The sequence below is a fragment of the Phascolarctos cinereus genome, unplaced genomic scaffold (genome assembly GCF_003287225.1).
Source record: "Phascolarctos cinereus isolate Bilbo 61053 unplaced genomic scaffold, phaCin_HiC Scaffold_5;HRSCAF=322, whole genome shotgun sequence".
Taxonomy (NCBI): Eukaryota; Metazoa; Chordata; class Mammalia; order Diprotodontia; family Phascolarctidae; genus Phascolarctos; species Phascolarctos cinereus.
Window position 1 is genome coordinate 363,117,336 of NW_027555958.1, and position 16,491 is coordinate 363,133,826.

The 16,491-nt window shown below is 40.1% G+C and overlaps 1 protein-coding gene across 1 annotated transcript in view; it reads left to right on the plus strand.

Annotated features, from left to right (window-relative positions):
• Positions 1–4,217: 4,217 nt before the first annotated feature.
• Positions 4,218–16,491, plus strand: part of ESRRG (estrogen related receptor gamma) — a 648,087-nt gene continuing 635,813 nt past the window's right edge. The window contains exon 1 of the mRNA XM_078156311.1: positions 4,218–4,768. The gene's annotated coding sequence lies outside the window, so the exon portion shown is untranslated. The remainder of the gene's footprint in view (positions 4,769–16,491) is intronic.

A 16,491-nucleotide genomic window follows, 5' to 3' on the forward strand; every position in this document is an offset into this window, starting at 1 on the left:
ACAAAACAAATACAGACATAGGCTTTTACTTGTTAATAAAGAGCCACTGTAGATTCTTAAGCATAAGAGTGACATGTGTCTTGCTATGGGCTTAAAAATTCCAATATGGGGTAAATGGGAGAAGAATGGCAAGACCAGAATACAATTTAAAAAAAAAACAACTTATGTAAGAAAATAGGGATTATCGCATCTCTTTGACAACCTTTTGGACATTCTCTCCTCAATTAGTCTGTAACTGCCTGGGTGCTCTGCTGGTGTAATGGGATTTAGATTTAAGCAAATAGTTTTGCGAGAAATGAAATACGATTTGCAACCAGATAAAAAGCTGGGTCAAATTTAGGACTATACAACCTTTTCAGAATTTCTTTAAGCTATAATGTCAATAGGTAGAACAGATGGAGAACTAGGTTGGTAGCTCATAGTATCTCAGAACAGGACATGCCTTTCAGGGTCATCCAGGACAATCTTTAGCCGAAGCATAAATTTCTTCTAGAATGTTCCCCAAAAGTAGTCCCCAGGTCTCTGCTTGAATATCACCAGTGAAGGAAAATGACTACTATTCTATAGATGATCTATTCCACTTTGGACAATTGTAATTTAACCTTCTTATTTTATTTTTTGATCAAACCTGTGTAAGGATATGTAGGTAGTCCTAGGTGAGAAACTTTCTCTATCAAGGTACCTGCTCTGCAATTTATAGTCTTAAAGAGTTTCCTGGGGCACTGAGTGGTTAAGTGACTTGACCAGGGGCACACAGTTAATATGTGTCATAGGCAGGATTTGAAGTAAATTCTTCCTGATTCTGGAGCGAGCTCTCCATCCAAAACACTTTGCTCCTTATATTGAACTGGTATCTGTCTCCTTTCACAATGGTCCTAGTTCTTCACTTACACAAAATGAGTCAAATTCCTCCCTAGATGACAGGCAGTTAAAGATATTATAGTTAAAGATAACATTCATATCCCTCTACTACCTGTCTTTTCTTGTCCAGTTTAAACATCTCCAGTTCCTTCTATCTACTTGGTCTCTTGTCTTCTCACCATACTGGTCCCTTCCTTATGATAAGCTCTAGTTTATTATAAATATGACAGCCAGAATTGAACAAAATACTCCAAAATATGGTTGGTCTGTTCTGGACAAAAGTATGGTGGAGCTATAGCTTCATTTGTTTTGAACATTGTCTTTATTAAAGTAGTCTAAGATCATGTTAGGTTTTGTTTTTGTTTTGACATTGACTTTTTTGAGCTTGCAGTCCACTAAAACCTCCAAGTATTTTTCACATTATCTTTTTTTTTTCCCACCTAAATGGTATTATTGTTGTTGTTTAGTTGTATCCAACTTTTTATGACCTCATTTGGTGCTTTCTTGGTAAAGATAATGGAATGGCTTACCATTTCCTTCTCCAGCTCATTTTACAGATGAGAAACTGCAGCAAACACAGTTTGACTTGCCCAGGGTTGCACAGCTAATAAGCTTCTGAGGCCATATTTGAACTCAGGAAGATGAGTCTTCCTGATGACAGGCCTCAGTCTCTATCTACTGTGCCACCTAGCTTACGCTTACATAATTGACTTTTTGAATCATAATACAGATATTTCCATTTATTGCTATTAACTTTTCTTGTTAGATTGATCCATTGTTTATAGCCCTTTAAAATAATTTTAGATCTAGGCTGCACCAATTGTCTATTAGCTCCCTCCCAGTTCTGTGTATTCAAAAATTTAGCAAACATGTCATTTGTGTCTTCATACAAGTCACTGATTAAAAAAAAAAAAGGTTGAAGAAAACAGAGCCCAGGAAAGCATGCCACTGGCAGTCTCTCTGCAGTTTGACCTTGATCCGTTCACTAGCACTCTTTGGTCCAGTTCATCCAGTTCCAAATCCACCCAGTTAACATTAAAATCTAGCTCACATCTCCCCATCTTGTCCTCAAGGTGATTATGAGACACTTGCTAAAAAGCCAGGTACATACCAAGCTGTTTCCCTGATCTGCCAGTCTAGTAACCCTGATCACAAGGAAGTGAGGTTGGTCTAGCATGACTTCTTGTTAATGAACCCGTGACAGCCCACAGTGATCCTTTCTAAATGCTCCCAAACTAGTTTGTGAATATTTCACTTGAATAATGCCATTTATTTATTTATTTTTAAGCTGAAAAGTTGGCTACCACATTTGGAGAAGAGGTCCTTTCCCTTTTTAAGATGCTGGGAAAATCACAGCATCCTATAAATCTGAACTAACATCCTCTGTGAAGCACAGAGGACCTAAGTTGAAATATTTTTTAAAAAAATTTTAAATAAATCTGAAAGATACAGCCTTTTAAGTCCCTTTATCTAGCTAGTGGGCCATAGTCAGCAAACTTTCCCCTATAGGTACTTTCAGACATGGCGCTTCTCCAACTGAATACTCTGGTACCTGCGTAATTGCCAAGTATTCCCTGTAGTGTGTCTTGGGCTGTGATTTTATAGAGGAAAGACCTAGCAAGTTACTTTTGTTATTTTCATTAAACTAATCCAAACTCTCAAATAGGTAAACTATTTTTAAATCTACAAGAGATGTATATTAGCTTGGAAACCATTCAGAAGTTTCTACCCCAATCAGCGTTGCCTTTCAGAAACAAAGCTCTCCTACATAGCTTATTTTTGAGACCTCTGTTCCAGTTGGCATCTTTTGGGGAGTTGGATTCAGTATGGATAGTTCTTGGATGGTTTTTAGGGTCTGGAATATTAGGGTATGGAAAAGAAAATCCTTAAATCCATTCTACTTCCTATAATAGACAAGTTGTAGTACAGGTAAGATATTTTTTTTATCAGCAGAAAGCACCAAATACTTGTTTTTGCTAATACAGTATGTGTTTTATTTAGCATAAATGTACAGAGTGTAGATGCACAATATAGCTTGTAGAGCTGCACAAGTGGAAAAGACTAGGGATATGAAGTCAGAAGATCTGGATTCAAATCCTGACCCTGCCACTTACTGCCTGTTGTGACCTTGAACAAGTTAAGTCACCTCCTGAAGGCCTTAGTTTTCTCCTCTGTAAAATGAGGGGATTGGGCTGGGTGACCTCTAAAGTGCCTTCTAGTGTTAAATCTTTGATTCTTTGATCCTTGGCCCTAACTAAAAGTCCTAAGGATAATAAAATAGTATGTGTTATTTCTACCATGTGGCCTTGCCATCACTTTCCCAACGATCCTAGGAGCAAACAATAGGTTTATACTCAAGGCCTTGCCATCTTATTATATAAAACCTGATTATAACAATCATGATAATATATAAATATCACAATTGCCCATGTATGGTCATGGGTAATTACAGTGAGTCTTTTTTTCTTACACAGCTATTTTTCTAGTATGAAATAACCTAAACGACTAGTGATCTTCCCTACTGGGCTACATCCCAGCAGCTCCCTAAATTTCATAATGTGCCAATGGATACCCTCCATAGAGGGTTGAGTTCTTTTTTTTTTCCTTCCCCCTCAGTATTCTCCATCTCCCCCTCCTTTCCCCCATTTTCTAAAAAGGTTTTAAAGAATATTTCTGAGACAAAAATAGCCTCAATTGTGAGAGGCCTACACACTGGGGTCTGCTACAGAGACAAGTCAGCGAGTGCAAGCCAAGAACATTAGGGGAGACTCCGTGTGGATGCAGCTCGGCCGTTTTGGGTGCTGTTTCTCTGCTTGGGCCCGGTGGGTAGAAGAGAAAATGAATTGGTTTTGGCTGGGGGGTTGGGAGTAAAGAAGTTGGGATGGGTCGCAGCTCCCTAACAAACAGGGTCTGGGGTAGCATCTGGGCTGAAGTGGGGGGAGGATTCCCCCCTCTCCCTTATTCCCCTCCTACTCAGGCTCTTTATTTACCCCTGGTGGGGCTGGAGATGGTCAAAGAGAGCGATGGGCATTGAATGTCACCCTGAAGGTAAAATGAAAGACAAAAGATGAACGCATGCTTGCTTTCTGTTTGCCGCGGTGGCGGCGGCAGCAGGATTTAAAAGGGGAAAAAAAAAGACAAAAAAACAAAAAATAAAACACTACCCGCACATCCATACACACACACACACACACACACACACACACACACACACACACACACAGACGTCAATTATGCAAAGGCGGTAATGCAATCAAATCATGACCGTGCTGGATTTTTTTTTTGGAGGGGGGGAGAAGAAATGTATGTCTATATTTATTTATTTATTTATTTATTTTTCCAAAAGAAAGCGAGAAATCCATGCAAACAGAAACGTGCACATACCACGTAGGCAGCCGAGGAGAACCTGGCAGCTCCTCTCTTCTTCTGCCAAGTTATCATTGAGAAAACAGACAGGCATCATGACGTCCCGGGTCACAGGGAGTGCGGACCGACGCTACCAAGAGAAAAGGGAGGCGCCTCCGAGCTCGGGCTAGCGGCCGGCGCCTCTCGGCCCCTCGCAGCCCCGACCGGTGAGTGCGGCGCCGCTCGGGACCCAGCCCCGAGCTGCCAGGCCGGCCGAGCGCCCGTGTGGGCAGAGCGGCCGGCGCTGCCCGCCCTGGCCGCCGGCCGGCCAGCACCCCCTCGCCGGCTGAGGTCGCGGGAGCCCACTTAAAGGAGGCGTGTGTAAGATGTGCAAGGTTCCTGCATGGGGGTTTGGGGGGGTGGGGTGTAGACTTTCGTAGCCAAAGAAACCGGCTTCGGCTTCTTTAAAAAAAAAAAAAAGAAAGAAAGAAAAAGAAAAAGAAAAACCCCCAACCCTTGACGACTCACCCGATTAACCTGCTGCAGTTCTGACCCTGCCAAGGTAAACTGGTCCAAACCCTTCTCATCAACATCTGGAGACAAGACATTTTGCATCTGGGGGGCGTTCTTTATTTGAAATCCCGGTTTGGAATCTCCCTTGCTCTTCCCCCCTCCCCCCTACCACCTTCAGACCTTGTCAATTTCACTTGCTTAGAGTCCCTTAAAAAAAAAGCACCCCCCCTTTAATAACACAACCAAATCTTCCACCCGCCTCTTGTAGACTTGCCGTGATTGCAAACCTCTGTGTGTGTGTGTGTGTGTGAGCGTCTGTGTGTGTGTGTGTGTGTGTGTGAGAGAGAGAGAGAGAGAGGAGAGAGAGAGAGAGAGAGAGAGAGAGAGAGAGAGAGAGTGAGAGAGAAATCCTAATTCCATCTAGATATGTTCTTTAACCCCCTTCCCATCCCCCTTCCCAAAGAGAGACTTGAAAGTGGCAAAGAGTAAGGGACAGAGTTAAGGCTACGGGACCTGGGCTCTTTTCTTCTTGGCAGTGGCGGAGGTGGAGGGATGTTTGGGGGGAAAGGGTGATGTCGTGACTTGAAAACTGCTGTCCCCGAATGTGGATGCAGCTTTCTCGTGATTGCTACTGCTGTTGTCCTGAGTGTCTCCTTCTCGTCCTTTCCCCCAACCCCCTCCCCAAGCCCTCCCCTTTCAGGGGAATCTCTGAAGTTCAGCGGATCACTCAGCCGCCGCTGGAACTAGCTCCTTGTTTCCCTCGTTCCCCACCCCCTACTCGAGTCTGTCAGAACGCCCGGGAGGGTCCAACTAGCCCTGTTGGGGCTGCTGGATGTTCCCAGGGACGCTGAGGGCAAAACTCCCCCAGCTTCCCTTCCCGCCAACCCCCCCCCCCCCGCTTTCAGAATGTTAATGACCAATTCAGGAAGAGTCAAATGGGCCTGGTGATACCCCCGCTTGCCTCAGTGTTGTGGAATTATTATGTATGCATGTATTTATTGTGCTTGCTTCGGTTATGTTGTGACTTGCCACATGGGTCTGCTTAGCTAGGGGAGCACGTTTGCTGTGTTTGTGTTGTAGAATCAGTGGCCGTGCAGTAAGACACAGACACACACAGAAAGCCAATGATTTTGCAAACACAAACAAGAGAGGGCAATGCGAGAAAGTCTCATCTAGTTCATCCCCCCACCTTTTTTTTAAAAAAGGTGGTCAATTTCACTTTCTCAGGGTGTGCTATGAGAGGCAGTTACCTGTCTGCTACTTTAAAACACTCCTTAATACTTTTAAGTCAAGAGAAGAGACCTAAAGATATTTACATCTGTCGTAAGGGCAACTAAGTTATTTTCTCTTACTTTGAAAACATTTTTTTAACCTCAAGCTATCCAAAGACCCAATGAGGTGTGTGTGTGTGTGTGTGTGTGTGTGTGTGTGTGTGTGTGTGTGTGTGTGTGTGTGTGTGTGTGAGACATCTAAATTCAGAAGAATCAGGAAACAAAAAGGGAGGAAAATTCTAACGAAAAAGGGAGAGGAAAGGGATTGGGGAAGAGTTTCAGGGTCATTTATGCTTTGCTTTTTACCTTGTAGACCTACCCAAGAAAGGGTTTGCTCAGTATGTGAAAGAGGGAAATTTGAACACTTCTCAAATTACAGCTAGGGAAGAGGGGGAATAGTTGCTAGTTGGTTAGGAATAATGAGAATGAGAAGGCTTTGAAGAGTTTTTCCTTTTTCTTCAAATATGAAAAATGCCATATTTTGGTAAAAGACAGTTTGGTTGCCCAGATTTTTTTCCCAAAAAATTGCCTCTGGTGCTTAATTTTGTTAACTTCAGTTAAAATTCATATCTTTATATCGTATTCTATAGTATTGGAAATATGCTTTTGAGAATGGTATTAGAGTGCCCATGGAAATATCCACAGGCCTGGCATATTGTGAAGTGATTTATCTAGTTAAATGACTGTTACTTGTCTCTAACGTGTCACTATGGCATCTAATTCTTTATGTATATTATATACAGAAATCTGACAGGCCTTCTTTAAGAGAACTGTACAGTTTAAATATTCAAGGAAGAAAGCCTTTTGATGGGTGCTGCTTAAACAAAATAGAGCAGACCTATCAGTTAGGTTTCCATGTGTGCAGGACTCAATTTATGCTATACAATTTTTCAGAAATTAAAAGGTTACCATTGGAGTACCATGCCCTATCTCCAACTGAGCACCACTTATTACTGCAACAGTATTTCAATATTAAGTGATCTTCAAGATATTTCATTTTTCATTTTGATTTCTGAATTTGAATCAGCATGAGAATGTCAGTGCAAGCAAGATAAGCTCTAACAAACTCAGTAGCCAGCTGAAGAGCTCCTGGGGAAGGTGGTGCTGAGGGGAGATCTTGGATTGTACTCGGTAACCTTGTTCATGGGGACATTTCAGTTGTGATCAGAATTTTGGCAACAGCCTTGCAGAACTAATGGGCTTGGGTTTGAAATTGATCTCTCTCTCTCTCTCTCTCTCTCTCTCTCTCTCTCTCTCTCTCTCTCTCTCTCTCTCTCTCTCTCTCTCTCTCTCTCTCTCTCTCTCTTCCTCTCTCCCCCCCCCTTTCTGCAGACACTGTGTGTACCTTAACTGCATACTCAGGGCAAAACTTTCCTGAAGCCTCATGGAATTTTCTAAAAGAGACTCATCCTTAGATTTGTGTGTCAAAAGAAAGAAATTATTTATGAGTCTCTTCTGGTGTTTACAGATATACTAAGCAGGAGTAGCTACAGTGGTCTTTTTTTCCTCCTCTGCCTTAGGTGTTTGACTCTATTAGGCTTACAACAAATCATAACTCGGGAGGTTTCTTGTGCTTTGCAGATGACCTATGAAATTGGTTTCAGCTAAACACGGAAAACCTCATTAGCCCAATGAGTGACATATGAGTCACAAATACAGGATTTTTCAGGATCTTGTTTTTAAATGTTTGGAAAAGTAGGAGGACAAGAATTTTTGAGGGAAATGCCAGAAGCCACATTAATGAAGAAAAACACTATTGAAATATTTTTGAATAATAGATAGGATACGTAATGGTCAACCACGAATAAAATTTTTACACAGTATTTTTATGGTTCTAAATTGGCTGCATTGTAAACCAAGCTTACTACTCTATTAAGTCATTATGCTTTTCAATTATTTAACATCTCTGGCCAGGGAATCTAGTGTGGTCTTTCTCAGTGCACATCAGAAATTATATGTAAGGTATTAATTGCTTGTTGTTAGTGTGAGGGCCTTCTTGTCAGCAGAGAGCAAGGTTTAATTTTAACCTATCAGGACAAATCTTACAAACTGTGAACAGAGGGGGGAAATGATATGGAAATAGCCCCAGTCCTATAGAATGGCATAGCATTGAAATGTACCTAATACAATTCGAGATCTCTCACTAAGAAACCTTGACAGTATCTGCCTTCTAGGTACTGTGTGCATTTGGAAATACTATATCTCCATTTAAATGCAGATCTTCCCTTTTCTCTGGGGAACAGTTGGTGAATCTTTCAATTGAACCACTGGTATGAGAAAAACTAACTGAAGATTTCCCCATGAAAAAGAGAGCTTGCCATTTTGAAATAATGATTACCAAATTTCCTAATATTGTGATTTTATATTGATTTCAAATGTCTTTGTCAAGACAAAAGAATGTACTGTGGACTCCTGATCAAACAAAGCAGCATTCTTTTGTCTCCCTCATATGAAAGTTGTGAAATCAGGAGACTGTTTTCTGTTCTTGAGTTTGTCTTTGCCATCAAAACAGAGGAAATGGACTGTGGAAGGGAGAGCAAGGAGCTAGGAGGGAGACCACCTGGGCTAGGCCAATATTAAATGACTTTCTTTTTAGGAGCACATGAAAACATCAGTCACATTTATCTTTTGAGTGTGCCCAATGCCATTTAAAGAAGTCATGATCGAAAGAGCGTAGGCATAGATCTGGAAGGGACCTCAGAAGCCATCTGTTTCAACACCCTCATTTTACCTACAAGGAAGCTGAGGGCCCAGAGAGATTAAATGATTTCGCTATGATCACAGGAGTAGTAATGACAAAATCAGGCTTCTAGCCCAGGTCCTCTGACTTCAGATCTAGCATGCTGACCCTGCACCAATCTTTTGTCACACCATACACAACAACTTTTGGTTCACAAAACATGGTCACTAATTTGGTAGGCCCTTATATCACAAGAAAAAATAACTTTTTTTCACTCCTAATTTAAGATATTAAATTGTAAAAATGAATAAAAAGAGTGGTTAGAGCACCAGCCTTGAAGTCAGGAGGACTGATACTTACTAGCTGTGTGACGCTGGGCAAGTCACTTTACCGAGATTGCCTTAAAAAAGAAGAAGAAGAAGAAGAAAAGTCAATGTGGGATAATGCATAGAAAGCGGCCTTGGATGCTGGGAAGACTTAGATCCACATCCTGTCTCTGACACCTACTGGTTGTGTGACCCTGGACAAGTCATTTAACCTTTAGGCACCCTTCTAAGACCATAAATGACAGAGAAGGCTGGCATTGGTAGAGAAAGCTTTATTACCCTGGAGGTTTCTGTGCCAGTGACATCACAGGTCCAGTCTCTATCCTTATGAAAACAAATGGTTGCTGCTTCTTAGCTCATTTCTACCGTCACAGTGTACACAGACAAAAACCCGTCTACTTCGACTGTGATGATGGGTATAATTGCAAGGTTCACAATAGGGAAAAACAATTAAGAGATTCATGATTCAGGGTTCTGTTTTTACTTCAGTTCTAAAGGACCACAGTCCTTTGTGAACTTAAGCAAGATATCGATCACCAACATTTCTAAGTGATTGACTGACTTTAGATCCCTGTTGTGAAATATAAGACACAGGAAATTCAATCACCTTATATTTATTTGTGGCATCCGAAAATGTATCCACCTATTAACCCCTTCCTCCCCCGTATCCCCTTAAGTAACCTTGACAGAAGTATAAAAAGGATGCTAGTTAATGAACTAATAACTTAATTATAATTAATATTAATTAATAATTAATAAGTTAATTGTACTTGAGGGCTGCAGGGGAGTTTTAGTTATGACATGTATATGCACATATGAAGCATAATTGCTTTTAAAAAATATTTTAGAGACTAAAACTGAAGGCACAAATCTTATCTTAGGCGTAGCAAAGCCTGAATATTATCATTTTGATGGCTATTTTGAAAATAGAGGAGATGCAATATCAAAATACATATCCTTACAGCTTCCCATTTAAACCAGGCCTCACTTTACAAGGCTGGTTTTTATGGACCACAATATTTATATGCATGCTTGCTCATATTTATTAGCATAATTATAGATTATGAAGCTTGTTTCCTGAAAGTGTTAAATGATAAACTTTGGTATAAGTTGTATTTTAGAAGTATATTTACCTAGAGAGGCAATTTTTTTTTACTTTTTAATTTAAAAAAAATATAGCTAGTCAGGGAAAAGAGAGGAGAACCTTTTATCTGGATTTCTTCTTTTCCTGTTGGGGGAATGTAGGGGCAGATTCTTGTGGAGCATGTATAATTGATTTTCATACATTTATTTTAAAAAGCAGACATAACAAGGAATCTGATACAATGCTTGGAATATATCTCCTTCCTACCAATGTTCTTGAGGAAAATGTAAGGTTGCAGACATCATTTCATGCCCTGTATGTTTCCAAACATAAATCAGGGAAATTGTTAGTGAGCTATAGCTCTTCTTAGAGACTGTAGCTGTAGTATTGCACACAGTGTAAACACAGGCTATCCATATATTTCTCAAGTTATTTTATGTGAGAAGATATCCAAATCTCACATTGTCCAGCCTAGTTATTAGGAATTGATTTTCTATTTAGTATGGATGGCTTAATTTCCCAGTATTGCAAAAATGGTAGATTGATACCAATTTAAGGAGAGAATAGCTATGGTCCCACAGAGCAGTATCCTTTTTGGCTTCAAATCCTTATCACTGACAATGTCTGTCCTAATGTCCATGCTACAACAATTTGACTTTTAACTTAGGGCCAATAGTATGATAACCCAAGTCTACTTCTAGGGCTGCTAGGATGGCATAGGGGATAGAATACCATATCTTTCTGAGTTCAAATGTGGCTAGCAGTGTGACCCTGGGCAAGTCACTTAATCCTGTTTGCCTAGGTTTCCTCATCTGTGAAATGAGCTGGAGAAGGAAATGGCAAACTCCTCCAGTATCTTGAACTAAACAATGAGAAGTTCTGGACCAAAAAATTTAAAACAACTGAACAGCAAGTTTTGGACCAAATATTTAAAAAGATATATAATAACATAGGAGTTTTATTAGATATTTGATTAAAGGTCAAACATTGACCAATATACAGAAGGGTAGTTAGTAAATTCATTAATTTTTGCCTCTGTTTATGCTTCTCAGGAGGTCGGTTGTTTAAGTAGGACCTTATGCCTTGATCAGAGATGGTAGCGCATGAAAGTATGAGTCTAGCCTAGATTCCCTCATGTGAAATACATATGTTTCAGAAATTCTTGTATCTAAGCCAGCCCCCCCCCTCCCCCCGCCCCTGGCCACCACCCCCTTAGCTTTGTACCTACCGTGTACTCTTTGGTTCATTGTTGCTCCTCAAACAAGACACTTCATCTCCTGACTCCGAGAGTTTTCACTCCATGTCCCACCCCCCTCTCCATGTCTGTAATGCTTTTCCTCCCCATTCCCCCTGTTGGTTTCCTTGAAGTCTCAGCTAAAATCTCATCTTTTACAGGAAACCTTTCCTGATTCCTTTTAGTTCTAGTGCCTTACCTCTGATGATTACGTCCTATTTAATGGAGGTTATGTGGTTGGTTTGTACGTAGTTGTTTGCGTGTTGTTTCTCCCATTTGACTGAGAGCTCCATGAGGGCGAGGGTTGTCTTTTAGCTTTCTTTGTATCCTAGCACTTAGCACAATGCCTGGCACTTAGTAGGAGCTTAATAAATGTTTATGGACTGACTGATTGCCCCAACTTACAGAGGTATTCTATACCCAGAGTCTACTTGTAGTATAGAAACAGTATTGGAAAAATAGTGCTGTTCACAGTGTTAGTAATTAAGACCAACATAATGAAATGAAATACAACATTTTTTTTTAATTGAAAGATTTAGATTTGAGAAGGATCTTAGAACTCATTCACTTCAGCCCCCTTATCTTGCAGGTGGAGAAGAGAAAGATCCAGAGAGGTTAAAGGACTTGCAACTAATTCCTAACTAACACTAATTAGGAGGTCATGTGACTAATGAATGGTTGGGGCAGAACTCAAACCCAGATATTCTAACTCCAAGTTAAGCACTCTTGCTTTCATGATTCCTTGGTTTCCAATGTTAATGCTTGAGAAAAAAATAGCATCAGTTAGAAAGAGGTCCATGGAGATGTCTGTGGAAATTCTGAATGAGACTCTTGGGTAATTTCCAGGATATCAGAGGTAGTGGGTTTTTTATTATTCCTGATTTCATATGTGTTAAAGCTAAAAGATCTCTGGATCTGGAGTTGTGAGAGCTAAACTCAGATCCTAAATTCTGATTTTGCCCTGTCACTAACTAGCTCTGTGACCTTGTGAAAATTTCTCAGTTTCTTCATTTGTAAAATGAGATGGTTAGATTAGAGCTCATCAAAAGTCACCCTCCTCCCCACCTAGTTCTGAATCTCTGATGAAGAGGTTTTGATTTTCTTAGAGGCAGCTAAGTGGCCCAGTAGATAGAGTGCTTGGCCCAGACTCAGAAAGGCCTTTATTCAAATCTAGTCTCAGACACTTAACAACCTGATCGAGTCACTTAACCTGCGCCTGCCTCAGTTACCTCAACTATAAAATGGGAATGGAACTAATAACAACATCTACCTCCAAGGATTGTTTTAAGGATAATATTTGTAAAGTACTTAGCACAGTGCCTGGCACCTAGTAGGCAGTTTAATAAATTATTTGTTTCCTTTCTTCTTTCTTTTTTCTTTGATACAGATACCTTATGAGTACCATTCTTAACAATATCAACCAAACAGGGCTATTTTCAACTTGCAGATGGTACAAAGAAAGAAGGAGGGAGATAAAAAGGGAAAGAAAGAGAATAATTTTTGTGTCAAGAGGATGCATATGTGCATTAAAAAAGATAGCCTGAGGTTGTATTGATTGACTTCTGCCTGAGTGGAAAGACAGAAAATCCAGTCCTATGGAAGGGGACTAACTTAGTCTCACTGACTTGGTATTAAGGAGCTTTGTGAATTTAGAATTTATAACACAACAAGAACATGTATCTTTGGGATTATGTACACCTTGTTGGTGGTCTCAACTTTTTAAAATGTCATTAATTTTGGAAACAAAAGTCTATATAGAATATCATTAAATTTAGTATTTGTTCTTCCCTGCTTTAGGTATTAGCCAGCATCTATGACATCAACAAATGTTAGCTGACATCTTTAATTTGAGTTGGGACTGACGTATTTTTTTAACAGTAGGCACTTAGAAGTAGCCATCCAAATGTCATTGTTGCTATAATTTTAAGGGATAACATTAGATCACCAATTGTTATAGATCAGTTGAACTCTTCAATTCTAGATGCTATATAAAATGCTATTCAAAGCCATTTTAATTTTTATATGTGATTCATGGATTGCTATCTGTCTAACCAGTTCCAGTTCTTGAAATGGATCCAACTATATTGTCAGATTCTGGCCTGCTCTTTAAAGGACAAAGTTCGACACTTGATTGGCAGTAATCCAGTACATTTGGACAGTTTAGACAGCCAACCACAGGAATACAGATCCCAAAAAATCTACTTTTTGGCTTCTCCAGTATTAGCTGTTGGCTATATCTCAATTGGTGGGGCACATTGGACTTAGCTTATGCTAGGGGAATCAGGTAGTGTTCTGGAAATTCTTTTTGTAATTTAGATTCATTGTTGAGTTGATCTGTTCTAAGACTCACAAGGTGCCTTATGGCCTGAGTAGATTTTGAATAAATAAAATAAACAGTCTCTGAGATGATTTACTATAAGCCATTATTGAAAGCTAATAAGTGTCCTCCAGCCAATGTTCAATTATTTGGGGGTAATGGAAGACATATGGATACTTGAAACCCAAACCTACTCTTAGCCCATAGTTTGATACCTCAGTGATGCGCACAGGTTGTAAAATTGACTTGTTTTATTTCTTTTAAATTTGGTATCTATTTATTGGATGCCTGCTAGAGATCTAATATAGTTAGAATGCGAAGGAATGTTAGAACTAATTTAGTGTAGCCCCTTAATTCATCTTTTTTTCTGATTCTCATTTTACAGATGAAGAAACTGAGACCTGGAGAGATGCCCAAGGTCACAGAATTGGTAGAGCCATTTCTTCATTCTGGGTAGCTAGTTGAGGCAGTGAATAGAGCATTGGACCTAGAACCAGGAAGACCCAGTATTTGCAAGTCACTTAACTCTACTCTACCTCAGTTTCCTCATTTTTTAAAAATGGGAATACTCATGGCACCTACCTACCTCAAAGGGTTGTTGTGAGGATCAAATGACACCTTAGGATGCTGTAGAAATACTAGTTATTATTAAGCACCTAACTCCCTCAGTCCACTGTATTTCCCGCTATACCAATTCAATTCGGCAAATGTTATATTAAGCTCTTGCCAGGTGTTAGGCATTGGGCTGGGTCATGAATATACATTACAAAAATGAAAGACCTTCTTCCTTTAAAGAGCTTACATTCTAATATACTCAGTGTTACTTGGCATGAGTGTAGATATGAAAGAAGCATAGGCCCCATTTTTGGTTCTTTTTAGGCTCATTGGGGAAAAAAAAATCAACATACAAGAAATAGTTAATTTAGAACAAGAGGCAGTCTTGTCCCAAAAAATGAGTCTTTGATTGAGATACTAATCATCAGTGATATGGTCAGAATGAGAGACAGAGGGCTTGGATAATCAGTCCCTAAAGGTGAAAACCTCAGTGTACTGCCTGATCCCTTTAACATGTCCTTTTATGGAATTGTCAGTTTTCCTTTCTAGCCTTTGAAGGAAAATGCACAGTAATGGAAAAATACCAATTCTATACTGGAGGCTATACTTGCCTGTCATGGTGACTGAAACAAACAAACAAAAAAGGGTAGCAGGTACCTCGAAGATAATGAACCAATAACTTGATATAAGCCCATCACGGATATTGGGGTCCACTTTGGTTCTTGGTTTTTTGTTTGTTTTTTATTCTGATCTGCAGAGTTGACAACTTTTAAAGTTTTCATCCTATCCCATATTACAAGAGGTAACTGAGAAGAAAACTCTTCTGTAGAAAGGCATCTCCCTCACTCTGTTGGTATTCTGATAGCAGTCTTGACATAGTATCACTACTGAGGCATTACTGAAGTGAAGTTTGAGCAGCAACAACTTTGAATTATAGACAACAGTAATAAAAATGAGAAGAAACAGCAAAGCATGTAGTGGTTGGAAGGTCAGTCTTTTTTATTTTTTTTTAGGCAATTAGAGTTGAGTGACTTACCCAGGGTCACACAGCTAGTAAGTGTCAAGTGTTTGGTCTAAGGCTGGATTTGAACTTAGGTCCTCCTAACTCCAAGGCCAGAGCTCTACTCACTGCATCACCTAGCTGCCCTGAGAGAGGTTCAGTCTTAAAGTCAGCAAGACCTGGGTTCAAGTTCTGGCTCTGACATATACTGGGTAAATGACAAATTGTTTAACCCCTCAGAGTCTCCCAGAGGTCTTCAAGATGAGAACTTATAGACCAGTTGTTGATCGGTATCAGTGGAGAGAGTTTCCACGCTAGGATTTCCTTACAGATATAAAATCATATCTCGGAAGGAAGATAGGAAGGAAGGAAGGAAGGAAGGAAGGAAGGAAGGAAGGAAGGAAGGAAGGAAGGAAGGAAGGAAGGAAGGAAGGAAGGAATCATCTGACTTACTTGGAGTCCCAATTGCAAGGGGCAGGGTATGTGGGGAGTGTTGTAAGAGACAGAGAGACAGAGAGAATATAGAATTAGGGACCAAAGTACCCACAATTGTTGTTATTTCCTAATTTGGATTATAAGACATGTCAGAATAGTCTATCTTAATAAGAGGCAACAATGTGATATGGCTACCAGGAAAGCTAATGCCATCTTAGGCTGTATTTAGAGAGGAAGACTGCCCAGGAATAACGTACTCTGACCTTGTCAGACCATATCTGGAATATTATATTCAACTCCGAGTACCATGTTTAAGGAAGGATTACTGATGAGGTAGAGAGTGTCCATAGGAGGGCAGCTAGAATAATGAAGATCCTTGAATTCCTGGCCTGTGAGGATGGGTGAAAGGATCTGTGAATGGTAGCCTGGAGAAGAGTTAGAGAAGACATGATGGCTATATTCAAGTATTTGAAAGGTTGTCACTTGGTAGAGAGAGGTTAGATGAGGTTTGCTTGGCCCAAGAGGGAAGAATTGGGAACAATGGGTAGAAGCTGTAAAGATACAAATTTACCTGATGTGAGGAAAAATCTACCTGACATTTCGAGCTGCCTCAAAGTAGAACGGGAGGTGTTGGAAGGTAGAGGATTCTCCCCTTACTGGAGGTCTTTAAGCAAGACTGAATGACCCTCGCTCAGGGAGGGATTCTCGTTCAGGTGTGAGATGAAGAAGATGGCCACGAAGGCCGCTTCCAGCCCTGAAATTCTCTGATCCAATATATATGAGTTTTATGTAACAAAACAAAGAAAAATGCATTTTTACTGATTTTGGACTTAACAAAATACTCTAATGGACTGACACAGAATGAATTTA